Here is a 15,561-nt window from a genome sequence, read left to right on the forward strand (position 1 = left end):
ATGTATCTCGTTATAAGCGAAACCTCGTAATAACCGTGTTCGTTATAGAGGGAGTATACTGTATATATTTTGGGGTGGACCTACCGGTAGAGGACCCCAAAATAGATGAAACATTGCAAGCAATTAACAAATTGAAGAACGGAGAAGCTCCAGGCTCTGACAATATACTGGCTGAATTCCTTAAGTACGGAGGAGAAACTCTACATAGACAAATACACAAACTAATAATACTTATAAGGAACGAAGAGAAAATACCAACAAAATGGCACGAAAGTGTAATAATCTCCATAAAAAGGGAGACAAAACCAAGTACTCTAATTATAGAGGCATCTCCCTACTTAATACGAAATATAAAATCTTATCGAACATCCTATTAAGTAGGCTGACACCGTTTGTAGAAAATTTCATGGGGTAATACCAAGCCGGCTTCAGAAAACAGATCGACCATAGATCAGACCTTTACTCTAAGACAGCTGCTTGAAAAAGGATGGGAATTCAGTAGAACTATCCATAATCTCTTCAAAGATTTCCGCCAAGCGTACGACAACATTAAAAGGGATCAGATGTGGAATGCAATGATCCAGCTTTTTAAGTTATGTGTGAATAGATGTAGATCCAGAGTACGGATAGGTAACAAACTCTCAGAATCTTTCGAAATAAGCAGTGGTCAGAAACAAGGAGATGCGCTGTCACCTCTCCTCTTTAATATCATACTGGAGAAAGTATGAAAGAGCGGCACAACTTAAAACAGAATTGCTGACAGTAGATGGACCAAAATTACTACTAGCATACGCAGATGACATTGTGGGAAACACAGTCACCAATGTGAAGTAGACTTAATAAATTGGAGGTAGAGACAAAGAAAACTGGTTTAAGGGTAAACGAAGAGAAAACCAAATACATGTGCATCAACAGACAAAAGGGACGAGATAGAATAGGGCAAAATGTTACAATAGGCGCATATACTTTTAAATATACTAGGGTACTTTTAAATATGAGAAATTATAATTTGATGCACACTTTGATGTAATTGATAGAGGGCGCCACTTTTTTTGCTCTTTAAGTTGCCTGTATTTGAGACAAAAAATATTAAAGATACATTATTTCAACATAAAAAGATATACCTGTTAATAACTTCAAAACTTAACAGTTTTCGAGATAATCGCATTTTACAAATCAGCTGCATAATTCTGATTTAAGGCAATTACTCCAGGCAACGAAGAAAAAATGGACAAAAACATTAATACTTCTGAATTTTGGTATAAAATACCTTACCTACCTAACTAAAGTTAATAGTTAACGAAATATTAAATAAAATAAATATATCAGCAGGATAATAATCAGCAAGGATTAATAATAGGATTTGATAAAAAAAAATCGGTTGCCTGTAAAGTCGGTTTTACGGGCGAAGATTTTACGTGACAACGTCTTTTTCTCGGTAGAATATTTATTGATATGAATATTATTAAATTGCACAATAGGAACAAAGAATTGAATGAAAATAAGAATTGCACAAATTTTAACTATAGAAATATATTTTGTTTACTAAAACATTGTACATGTAAACTTAAACTTACCTAACTAATTTCTATTTGAGGGATTTTGTTGAGGATAGGACGATGATAGGAGAAATAGCATCGCACCAGCGGACCGATCATGTTTGAGTGGGAGAGAGACGCAAGGCATTCGCCGGTCCGGCGGGCCTCTCTCTCGTTCGGTGACTCATCGTAACAGACGTGAGCGGGCGTTACACTTTTTCATGAGTGACTCCGAGCCACAACCTAATTTAAGACGTTGTCACGTCAATAATAGAATAATAGGATTTTACATCAAACATTTTACGTTTTATGTTAAATTAAAGTCATAATCAAAACATTTGTTTAGAAACCAAATTAAGAAATAGTTAAACTAAATAACATAACTTTTTGTCAAAGTAAGTGTTCGATATGTGCATCATTTTCTTTAATTCATTTTCAATATATTCCATCAAAGATCGTCTCATATTAAATAGCATCATAGGTTCTAAAGAAACTGCTGCAGTATTTATTTCTTTCCATAGTTGGTTGCGAATGTTTATGGGATTCTTATAGACACCTTGTTTTAATGCTCCCCATACACAAAAATCAAGCGGATTAAATTCTGGGCTACGTGGTGGCTATAATGAATAATGGATGAATATATTCTTTTGGATATATGTATATCCAAATCTTATGGTATATTATGGAACTACATCTTATTTGTCGCAGAGATTAAATAATGTATTATACTGTGATGTATCTCGTTTATTCGTTACTTATATACACACGTAATAAGCTATCGATGACATTACTTATTTATATGATTACGTTACAGCTTACGAGTAACTATAATTACATCTCGAACAAATGGACTATTATGATTTACTAACGAAATAATATGCTAAATCATGCATATGGATGAGGATGCACTCCTCCTCATCGTTTGTAGATGGAATATATTCGTCTTCCGATGAAATATATTCATCTTCACTATCTGAATGTGTTAAAAATTATTCAAGTTCTTCTTCTGTTAACTTTTTAGGGTTTTTTACGGATATTTTTTTACGTTTTGGCTGAAAACAACAACAACATTCGAAACGGATAGGCACTACAGTGCCCCCCGAGTTGATCGATTTTTAATGCTTATATGCCGTTTTTAACGATATTTTCGAAGCTTCTATGCTTTTTGTTGCACGCTTTTTGCTTATATTTACTACCTACTTTTAAAACGTACAATCCTTTTTAACCTTCTATAGCTAATTTTAACGCTTTTTTCAACAGTTTTATAATTTCAAAAGCTCGGTTATGATTAGATTTTTAATCTCTAATCCTAATCTAATGGAAATCCTCTAGTTTTACAAGCTTAAGTTTACCTAATACTACTTTATTAATTGTTAGGGATTGGAAATTATTCAAATCATTGGTTTCCACCTCTATTCTTGATAGTTGATCCAATAATTGAAGGGCTAAGTGAATGAAAGATATATGGATAACATTTTTTTTTGCTTTTTAGTTTTTATTATGGATGAAGGTGGTACGTGTTAAACTAAGCATGAAATTGACACTAGCTATTCCAGATATTCCACTAGATGCTCTTCAAAGGGCATTAGCAAATTTATGAAGTAGGCATGTTACATATTGTTGCTGAAGTAAAATGAAAGAACGAAGTATGTTACAAAATAATTTTATAACTCAAAAGGAAGAAGGAGTTATGTAACATTGTATGTTCACATACACCCTTCATCCAGTAAACTGGCTGCATTATAGTGAACATAACTCCTTCAACCATCAAAAGATGGTAAAATACTCTCATGGAAGAAGGAGGCCACCATAGTAACAGACCCAGCAAGATACCTGAAGCAGTTAGAGAATACTGTTACGATAATTATCCTGGCCTAAAATAACCGTATTATATTATGACTAATGCTGTTCTGTTTTAGATTATACGAGACCTTTCGAATAGCTGGCATAAACTCCAAGTAATAAAAAAAAACTGGTTCCATTCGAATCTTCCGGAATTAGGCCTGTCCATTCGAGGCGAAACCAGGTCAATTGAGGTCAAAATCCATGGGATTCTAGAGCAGTTGTTTTCGTATAAATATGAGGGAACTTTTATTTTGAAAACAGTTAGTTAATTCTCAAGACCCGCGCTCGCGAATTTGTTACGTACGGATATAATAAATTATTGTCAGATAAGTTAATATAAATAAAGAAATAAATTAAATCCGTAAGTGTTATAAATATTGAACCTTTTAATAAATTCACAACAAATGGTGTCAGAGTGGGATCGAACATAAATTAGACTTATAATAATAATACAAGTGAATACGTAAAATAAATTGTGAAAATGGCTACGATTTATGAGCTCACAGTGACGAATTTAAGAAGACATCTCGAAGACAGAGAATTAGCTTCTACCGGAAAAAAGGCTGAGTTAGTCCAACGACTAAAGAACGCTTTGCTAGAAGAAGGTCTAGATCCAGAGACTTATATATTTGAAGATGCTGTCCTCTCGTCGATTTCGAAAGTTTCTGGTGACATCGCATCATTAGAGAACAAAGTTTCTGGCGATATTTCGAAAGTTTCTGGTGACATCGCATCATTAGAGAACAAAGTTTCCGGTGACATCGCATCATTAGAGAACAAAGTTTCTGGCGATATTTCGAAAGTTTCCGGCGACATCGCCTCATTAGAAAACAAAGTTTCTAACGAGATTTCTTCTCTGGAAAGTAAAGTTTCTGCTAACATCTCTAAAGTCACTTCTGAGATGTCTGCTCTTGACGATAGAGTGTCTTCATTAAAAAACCAAGTTGCTGCCGATATGTCGGCCTTCGAAGAAAAGATTAAAGAGATAGAAAGGAAGATGGACGAAACCGGGACAGCAGAGAGAGGAAACAATCCAATTACAGTGGAGACAAAAGAAGACGAGACGAAATGTAAGTTGGAAACACGGCCGAAATTTGAAGGAAGTGGAGGTTCTGTCCATGTGAAAGTCCCAACTTTCGATGGAAAATCGTCATGGAACAACTACATGAAACAGTTCGAATCAGCCGCAAGAGCAAATGGATGGTCTGAAAAAGAAAAGGCGGTAAACCTGACTATCGCTCTTCGAGGAGATGCCTTAGATGTGCTTCAGACCATAGCAGTAGAGGAGACCGATGATTTCGAACAACTGAAGAAGAGGTTAAATATGCGATATGGCCACGAACATTTGGAGCATGTATATCAGTCACAGCTTAAAAATCGTAGACAGAAGAAAGATGAGGCTCTTCAAGAATATGAGGTAGATATTGCCAGATTAGTACGATATGCTTATCCAACAGCTCCCGAAGACATGATGGAAAAATTGGCCGTTCAAACGTTTATTGATGGTCTTCGTGATCATGAAATGCAGAGAACACTGCGATTAGCTCGTCACAAGACGCTGGTTGATGTCTTATCCGCCGCCCTCGAATACGAGTCAGCTACGCAGGCCTCTGGAGGGTACAGTAAAGTTAGGACTGTAAAAGAGGAAGGAGAGGAAGATAAACTTGACCAGCTCGTTAATATGATGAAAATTATTACATGCAAGAAAACGAAGACCATAAAATCAAGAAACTCACCATCAGGAAAACCAGAACGAGTTGGCTTTAGGGGAGCAGCTTCGACCCGGAACTTTTCCAAAGACCCTCTTATACTAATAGCTTCTTTGAAATGTCGTGAAGATAGTGTATATGTAGATGGAGAAATAAATGGTAAAAGATATACGTTGTTGGTGGATACCGGAGCGACCAGAACCATTATACGTCCAACAGTTATAAACAGCCGAAAGAAACTGTTACCAACGAGGTTGCGACTTCGGACCGCTACAGGTGAAAATGCCAACATTCATGGAGAAATCCAGGTACAATTGGGAATTGGAGCAGAAAAGTTTGTCCATACTGTTATAGTTGCTGACATCGAAGAGGATGTTATATTAGGAATGGACGTAATGAATATGCATGGATTCCAATTGGATTTTAAGAATAAGGTAATCAAAGTTGGCAACGAGGAGGTATTTCTCCATCCACATAATGACAACACTGTGCAAGCAGCCATTAAAGAAGATACAGTCGTGCCTGCGAGAAGCGAAACGATCATAGTAGCGCGGCTACAGGGAATTGTGGACGAAGGGAGACCTGTTATGATGGAGCCTTGGAACCACGACGATGAGGTTGGCCGTGGAATCATAATTGGAAAGGAATTGGTGACTTCGGCTAAAGAAATTCCTGTGAGACTTATCAATGTCAACGACTACCCAGTGACCATCAAGAAAGAGACAAAGGTAGGAACTTGTGTACCTGTGACATCCATAATCCGTCAGGCGACAACATCTGATAATTCCAACGACAAATTCGACCAAATGGTTGCAGTTGCAGGACAGTCTCTAAATCAGATGGAGAAAAGGAAATTAAGGGAATTTCTTCGGCAGTATCGTGATATTTTCGTACCGAAAGGAGGAAAGACGGGAAGAACTACCGTTGTTAAGCATAAAATTGATACTGGTAATGCTAAGCCAATTCGTCAAACAGCTCGACGATTACCACAGGCGAAGAGAGAGGAAGCTGAAACGATTGTTCAGGAAATGAAGAAAGACGGGGTGATAGAACCTTCTACGAGTCCATGGGTCTCTCCGGTGGTCCTGGTTAAGAAGAAAGAAGGAACGACGAGGTTCTGTGTGGATTACCGTTTGCTGAACAACGTTACCAAGAAAGATAGTTATCCTCTGCCTCGGATCGATGACACATTGGACACATTGGCTGGAAGTAAATTGTTTTCTACTTTAGATTTGAAGTCTGGATACTGGCAGGTAGAAATGGACCCAGTCGATAAAGAAAAGACAGCCTTCACCACAGGATCTGGATTGTGGCAATTCAACGTTATGCCATTTGGACTTTGTAATGCTCCTGCGACATTTGAGAGGCTTATGGAAAATGTGTTGAGAGGGTTATCTTGGAAAACATGCCTGGTTTATTTGGATGACATAATCGTCTTGGGGGAGACATTCGAAGATCATTTGAGGAATTTAGAAAACGTTTTTAATCGACTTAAAGCTGCCCAATTGATGCTAAACCCCAAGAAGTGCCAGTTATTTCAAGGTAAAGTCAATTATCTGGGTCATATAGTCAGTAAAGAAGGAGTGGCCGTGGATAAAGGAAAAATCGATTCCATTAAGGAATGGCCAAAACCAACTGACAAACATCAAGTGAGAAGTTTTCTTGGACTATGTACTTACTACCGGAGGTTTATTAAGAAGTTTGCAGATATCGCTAAGCCATTAACGCGACTTACGGAGGAAGCAAGAGATTACCGCTGGGATACAGACTGCCAAAATGCCTTTGAGACCTTGAAAAAGCATTTAATAACAGCACCAATTTTAGGGTATCCACTGCCAGAAGGAGAGTTCATCTTAGATACAGATGCAAGTAATGTGGGAATTGGAGGAGTGCTGTCTCAGATTCAAGGAGGACAGGAACGAGTCCTCGGATATTTTAGTAAAGTTCTTTCAAAACCTGAGCGGAATTATTGCGTCACGAGGAGAGAACTTCTAGCAGTAGTTAAATCAGTAGAGCACTTCTATCAATACCTCTATGGCAGAAAGTTTCTAATCCGAACCGACCATGCCGCCCTTAAGTGGTTGATGCAGTTTAAGAATCCAGAGGGTCAGATAGCCAGGTGGATCGAACGACTCCAAGAATACGATTTTAAGATTGAGCACCGGGCCGGAGTTAGCCATAGAAACGCTGATTCTCTTTCCAGAAGGCCATGCCCAGCAGAGTGTTCCCACTGCAACAAAACGGAATCCAAGGAAGCAGCAGTGCTAAGAACAACGATGGTCAACGACGACTGGACGCCTATTAAGATCAGAGAAGAACAAGAAAGAGATCCAGTTATACAGAAAATTCGAAAATGGAAAGAGGAAAACCGTCGACCACCTTGGCAAGAAATATCAAACCTATGCTCAGTAGTTAAGACGTATTGGGCCCAGTGGGACTCATTTATCATGGAAGATGGCTTGCTTAAACGAGTCCTGGAAAATGATGACGGTTCAGAGAAGAGAAGACAGTTGGTGATCCCAAAGAGCAGAATAGCCGAAGTACTTCGTCAGTTACACGACAGTCCATCGGGAGGGCATTTTGGTGTAAGGAAAACCCTTCAGCGAATTCGGGAACGGTTTTATTGGATGAACAGTTCCGACGACGTAAAAGACTGGTGTAAGAAATGTACTATTTGTGCTACGAGTAACGGGCCTCACCGGAAAAGGAGAGCTCCTATGAGACAATATAATGTTGGAAGCCCGTTTGAAAGAATAGCTTTGGACATCGCTGGGCCATTTCCAGAAAGTGAAAATGGAGGCAAGTACATGTTGGTAGTAATGGATTACTTTACTAAGTGGGTCGAGATTTACGCACTTCCCGACCAGAAGGCCGTCACCGTTGCAGATAAGTTGATCCAAGAATATATCAGCCGATTTGGAGTGCCTTTGGAGATACATAGTGACCAAGGCAGGAACTTCGAAAGCGATCTATTCCAAGGAATATGTGATAGACTAGGCATGAAGAAAACAAGAACTACAGCATATCATCCGCAATCTGATGGTATGGTAGAGCGGATGAATAGGACAGTCGGCAAGTATTTGACGAAGATGGTGTCCGATCATCAGCGAGATTGGGACCAATACCTTCCGTTCTTCACAATGGCCTACAGATCTGCTGTTAACGAATCAACAGGTCAGACACCAGCCAGAGTCCTATTCGGACGCGAAATGCGACTACCTTGTGATCTAGAATTTGGGTGTCGACCTGGAGAAGATGTAGCAGGTGAGGATTATGTGATCGAATTACGAAGAAAAATGGACGATATGCATGAGTTGGTCCGTTCCCACCTTCAGATCGCTAGCGACCGAATGAAGAAACGGTACGATACACAAGCCGAAAAGGGTTGCTTTAAGAAGAACGACAAAGTCTGGCTGTATAATCCCAAGAAGCGAAAAGGTTGTTCTCCCAAATTGCAGCAGTTTTGGGAAGGTCCATACCTCATCATGGAGAAGATCAACGATGTCATCTACCGAATAAGCAAGATTCCGAGGGGAAAGCCGATGATAGTACACCATAACCGGCTGGCGTCTTTCGAAGGTGACCACGACGTAGATGAAGAAGTGGAAGTAAACCAAGTCCAAGACGTGTCTGACCTCACGTTTGAGGAATTCATGGGTGCCTATGGAGGTACCGGTAAAGCAAGACATGGTGTTACCACTGAAGAAAAGCAAGATCTACTCGCGCTCCCCGATGACTACTCGCTGGCCCTTACCATCCCGGCCAGTATCAAAGACGCACCAGGGTTGGCATCCGTCTTTCGAAGGAAGTTTGGTCGAGTTGCAGAACTTCAATGCCAGGTGCCAGCTCCCGGTAAGACCTTGAAACTCCAAGATGCATCACGTTACCTTTTCTACCTGGTAACAAAAGACACTGCCCGTGACCAACCTACCTACCGAGATGTGTGGGAAGCCTTACTTCAATTGAGAGAGCACGTACTAGAGTCCGACGTGCAAAAGTTAGCCATGCCAAAGTTGGAGTGCCGCCAATTAGATTGGAGGGTCATCCGAAATATGGTGGAGGAGATCTTTAAAGACACCGAAGTCCAGGTGTTAGTCTGTTGCAATCCGCATAGTTACTGGTGCGGAGAGAAAACCGTCCCTTGTCATTTTTATACAACTGGAAGTTGTAAAAGAGGGTCCAGTTGCCGATACCAGCATACAGTTCCGGTTCCAGTCCCGACAAGGTTCCAGGAGGAACCATCTTTTAAGAGGGGGGCAATGTTACGATAATTATCCTGGCCTAAAATAACCGTATTATATTATGACTAATGCTGTTCTGTTTTAGATTATACGAGACCTTTCGAATAGCTGGCATAAACTCCAAGTAATAAAAAAAAACTGGTTCCATTCGAATCTTCCGGAATTAGGCCTGTCCATTCGAGGCGAAACCAGGTCAATTGAGGTCAAAATCCATGGGATTCTAGAGCAGCTGTTTTCGTATAAATATGAGGGAACTTTTATTTTGAAAACAGTTAGTTAATTCTCAAGACCCGCGCTCGCGAATTTGTTACGTACGGATATAATAAATTATTGTCAGATAAGTTAATATAAATAAAGAAATAAATTAAATCCGTAAGTGTTATAAATATTGAACCTTTTAATAAATTCACAACAATACATTATATTATACAGCACATTGGATAGTTTTTTTGCTGAAGAATCCTATTATTCCCAAACAGAAGTATTTTTAAAAAGTACCTGTCTGCACTATTCTCAGTATCCAAGATGTATAAACTGTATCTTGAAAATGGTACTACTGACAATGTCTCAGATGCTTTTCGTGTTAAGGAATTTACTTACCGTAGAGTGTTTAAAACTAAATGCAACCTGTCTTTTGGTCACTCTAAAAGTGACACTAGCAAGAGTACATGTGATTTTAATATATCTAATAATGAAGAACATATTTTAGTAACTATCATGCAGCATTTAATTTATTAAAATCTGATAGGAAAAAGGCTAAAACTTAGGATAATGTAGCCTTTCTTACTATTGGCTTGTAGCAGACCATGCCGCTTCCTTGGCTCAGTACATTTAAGGCGTTTTATTTGCGACAAATGCAGCTCTACAACTTTGGTCTACATATAGTAACAAAAAAGTTTTACAAATTTGTCTTTTTTACATGGACAGAGGACCAGGCTTCTAGGGGTAACAGGAAAATGCTATTTATTAACAGCTCTAGAGTTTGAAGACACCTTATTATATGGTCAGATTCGTGTGCTCGCCAAAATAAAAATTTCTCCTAATTAGGCTTTTCCAGCACCTAATACAAAAAGGCCGATTTAAAATATTAAACCATACATTTTCAGATGTTTTCCATACTTACCTAGATTGTGATAAAGACTTTGGTCTGTAGAAGACCACTTTTCTGCTCTCCTGACGAAGGATAAAGCATTTTCGGCGAGTTTCGTCATTTTTCGATTTTTGGCAAGAGGTCGTAGAGTTTTGGCCAATAGTGGTGTAGACAGTTGTAAGCACTGATAATGCGACGTAGAGGAATATCGGGTTTGTAAATTGTAAGTATTCCCTATATTCGAGGTGTTCTGGAAGACAGGAAGACCTGATTGACATGCTTTAATTTCATCCGCATATGTAAAGAGAAGAATAATCGGTAATGTCTGTCGGAAGTCACCAGACAGTAGTAAGACAGCCCCACCGAATAGTTTGTCGTTACCGTTTAAATCTTTCATACTTCTATGTATGTTAATGTTTATGAGCCATAGTACGTTCATCCCAGATGAGTACTGAATGTGCTGTTCGCCCACCATCTAAAAATTTTCTGAATCACAAGTAATAGGTAATTTTAAAGGTTCTGGTGGAGTATTAAGAAGTGGTAACACAACTTTTCCTGATGCGCATTCCTGTTGCCAAGTGCTTCATTGTGAAACTTCAATGGCCGAAAATCCTGGCACACTATGTCCATTGCACCAATAGTTGCACTTTAAAAATGCGCAGAATAATTAATGTATGTATTTCTCGTTCTTGTGTTCTGGAAGTAGCTATATTCTGTTAACGTGCAGCTCTCGTTCCGAATATATTCTGTCGTACACGTTGGTCACGATGGGTATGGGATTCTTGTGCACGGTTCTCGTCTGACCTCATTCTCGGATGTTCATTTATTTGAGTAGTTTGTTAGCCCGATCTAGCAGCCCTTGCAATTCGTTTACGTCTTACGACTTGGCTACATGCATTGTTGATGTTTGATTTTCTTCGGGGCATTTTACTAAAAATTATAATTAATATGCTTTAAAACAATTAAAACAAATAATTGAATAAAATAAAATAATAAATAATTAAATAAAAAAATGTAACAGTGTAAATAATACACAAAAATTAAATTTGCGTACTGTCATTAATAATATATAAAATAACACACGGCAGAATGATAATAAAATCAAAATAGTATGTATGCTCGGTTCACTAATTCTAGTCTAACTCTTGTAAATTTAGCAGTTATCTTTTGTGGAGTTAGTTAGATTTTGACAGACAGAAGTGCCTGTAAACTAACAATTATTCATTATTATCACATGCAAAATAAAACTGCATGAAACAATAAATCAAAGGTTTAATGATATATTTTTGAAGTTGTATAATCGTCTATAGATTTGCATTTACGAATAGGAAGATTACTATTTACAAAATAGCTTTTGGGCCATCACCATTATTTGTTTGGTGTACAGTAGAGAAATTAATAAATAAAATAAAACTTTAAAACTAATTATCGCCAATCAAAATTTATTTATTTACACCATATTATAATGTATTGATCAAATAAACAAATAATAAAATCACAAAACAGTGTTGCTCGATTTTAAATAAATAATAAAATTCATTTAGAATCATTACTTTGAATTTGAGATGTTAATATTAAATAATATTGAATTTTATTTGTTATTTTAAGGAAATATTATTAAGTGAAATAATACTCCAGCATTGCTTATAACAATTGTAAGTTGCCTACATTTGGCGCAACTTATTATCATAACTTTTTCTATAAAATATACTTTTTTATAAACAATAGAAGCTTACTGTCTTCATACATACCATAAAAATATATATGGAAAATGTTATGGATTTAGTTACCTCACTTACTATTTTCTTTACAATTTCATCCTATTTTCTGGAGTTTAAGCGAAATGAAAAAGTAAATAGAAGTGACGTGAAGATTCTCAAACGTCACTTTATGAACTACCACTGTAGAGGTAGAGTCGTACAAAACATTTTGTATAAGAGTATAATGTTACTAAAAAAATTTTATTTCAAATCTTTAGTAAAAGGTATAAATAAAATAACCAAACGGGCTATATCACAAATACAGAACGTTTTCGGAATGTAAATTCCATCATCAGTGTAACAAAGTGTACATGCTATGAGCCACTAAAATATAGGGTGAAAATCCTTTAAATGTTATAAATTTATAAATATGTTACATTATATGTTACTAAAAATTAAGATTGACAAAGTGTCTTCGAGGACCTGTTGATAACAACTCTATTATTGGCTCACTCACTCTTTTAGTGGCTCATAGCATGTACACTTTGTTACACTGATGATGGAATTTACATTCCGAAAACGTTATGTATTTGTGATATAGCCCGTTTGGGTATTTTATTTATATCTTTTACTAAAGATTTGAATCAAGATCAAGAATTCAACAAAATAACTTAGAGGTGCAACACGAAACGATAGAAATGGTAGAAGAATTCTGCTACTTAGGATCACTGGTAGACTACAAAAATAACACATCCAACGAGATAAAAAAAAAGAATATGCGTGGCTAACCGCTGTTATTTTGGCCTGGGCCCTCAACTAAGAGCGAGAAGTATGTCAATAGCAACAAAGTGCAAACTTTATAAAACAATAATACGCCCAGCGCTCACATACGGATCGGAAACATGGGCAATGACGACCCGAGATGAAGAGTTACTGCGAGTCTTTGAAAGAAAAGTATTGAGGACCATATATGGCGGAGTAAACGAACAGGGTCTGTGGAGAAGGCGATATAACTTTGAACTCTATAGACTTTTTGGTGATGCAGATATTGTGAAGACCATCAACTAAGGCCACCGCCTAAGGTGGGTGGGCCACGTTATGCGGATGGATGACAGTGATCCCACTAAAATAACTATGCTAAACAGGCCGGTCGGAAGAAGAAGAAGAAGGGGGCGACCTAAACTCATATCTGGCGATGTACAGGAAGATCTGAGGGAGATTGGAGTGAGGGGCTGGAGAAGACAGACACTCGATAGGGAAGGATGGAAGAATGTTTTGAAGCAGGCCAAGGCTCACGAATGGCTGTAGCGCCAACTGATGATGACTAAAGATTTGAAATTTTTGTGATACATGGTATACAGCCAGCTACAGGAACTTAGTTTCCCAGTGGATTATAATGTTACTGTTTGTATGGGAAAATAAAACCGTTGCTTCTACTATTTTCCTTATAATTTAATCATATTTTCTCACCGATTGACCTTCTTAGGACTACAAATAAATATTTCAAAACCAAAATTAGCCAAATCGATTGTTCTCTATTTATTATAAAAAAGTTATAAAAACATAAAATGACGTTTGTTAAACATCATTATAACTACATAATTTATATTATATTTTACAACTACATGGATCAAATGAACTGAAACTGTAAAGGTGAAGTCGTATAAAACATTTTGAATTTACAATTAAAAAAATATAAGGGTCATTTATTCGAAATAAAAAATATCCTATCTCCTAAGTTGGACCAACAAATACACTTTCACAAAATTTTATTGGAATCGGTTCAGTGGTTTTTAAATATTAACTTGACAAACGCGTGACACGAGATTTTTAAATATAAAGATATAATGACAATACAAACTTATAAACACAGAAATAATAACATCCATTACCTAATGATTGCTGAGATCCAAGTTTTAACTAAACAGCGCTTTTTATATATTTACAATAATTACAGAGCTTATTAAATATAAAAATTAATGGGAAAAGCCCAGTAGTTGGCTGTATACCATAGTTTAAAAACTTATACCGAAGTAAAATACTTCAAATTTGTATCTTAGTATAAAACATTCAATTTCACAACTTTTTAAAAGTGTCGTCCAAAATTTACAGGTGCATAACGTAACGTTTTCGATCTAGTTCAGATCATCTTCAGTGTCTTCTTCTTGTACTTGAAGCTAACACTAAAATAGTAGTCGTGACATCAATATATGGTTTTACATGTTTAAAAATTTTAAATTCTAATGCGACCCTCGGTCGATGACAATGGGTAAAGATTTTAATACTTAAAGAGCAACATGTCCTAGACATGTAATGAGACATGACATCTAGGACATGTATCTAGGACATGTAATGAGAAATCCAGAACGTTACGGCCTTCTCCAGCTGATTCTCCAAGGGAAAGTAAATGGTAAGAGAGGACCGGGAAGAAGACGCATTTCCTGGCTCCAAAATTTACGAAAGTGGTATAACACGACTACCACTGAACTGTTCCGCGCTGCAATAAATAAAGTAAAGATAGCCGTGATGATCGCCAACATCCGGAACGGATAGGCACTTTAAGAAGAAGAAAGAGCAACATGTTTCTTTGCTTCTTTGAGCTTCTAAAAGCTTTGCTTCTACTATTTTAGTGTTAGCTTCAAGTACAAAAAGAAGGCACTGAGGATGATCTAAACTAGATCGAAAACGTCACGTTATGCTCCTGTATAAATTTTGACGACACTTTTTAAAAAAGTTTTAAATTAAATGTTTTATACCAAGATACAAATTTTTAATGGGTTATTTTTATGCATAAGTTCTTATTAAATATTTACTTTAAATATTTATTTTTTATGGTCTACAAATTCTCTTGGGTTTATTGGCATATCAAAACTTTATTGGCATATCAACAACTTTATTTGGATTTATTGACCAGATCAAATTGATTGGCCATATTGGATTTCAACAATTAGTCAGGACCTACAGCCACATGTGCCTGCAGCTCTCCAGAAGCCACAACTTCTAATTGGAGGACCTAAGAGCTAGAACACACAAGCAGCCCATCGAAGCAATAAGTAGCACTTATTAACTGTTAAGCTTTGACAGGGTTAATTATTGTTTTTTTATTCTTTTAAATAAATATGTTTGGTTAAAATTTGTCTTATTTGCTATCAGCTGAGAACTCAGGTTCAATCCCTAGTTTAAGACAAGACGAACTCACCCTTGAGATAGGGCGAGGTATAGACGATAAGCTCCCATGGTTGATTGAGGTATTATTTTTACAATAGTACTTCAATTCTCTTTGGTAGTCTTATCGTTACACATTGACGAACCTACCAGACGACTGGAAAAGTATTCTATATTTACCTATTCCTCAACCTAATAAACCCAGATATTCCTCAGACCCATACAAACCTATTTCATTGAGATCTTGTGTCATGAAAACGTATTAAAATAGGT

The sequence above is a fragment of the Diabrotica undecimpunctata genome, chromosome 1, assembly GCF_040954645.1.
Source record: "Diabrotica undecimpunctata isolate CICGRU chromosome 1, icDiaUnde3, whole genome shotgun sequence".
In the NCBI taxonomy this organism is placed as follows: Eukaryota; Metazoa; Arthropoda; class Insecta; order Coleoptera; family Chrysomelidae; genus Diabrotica; species Diabrotica undecimpunctata.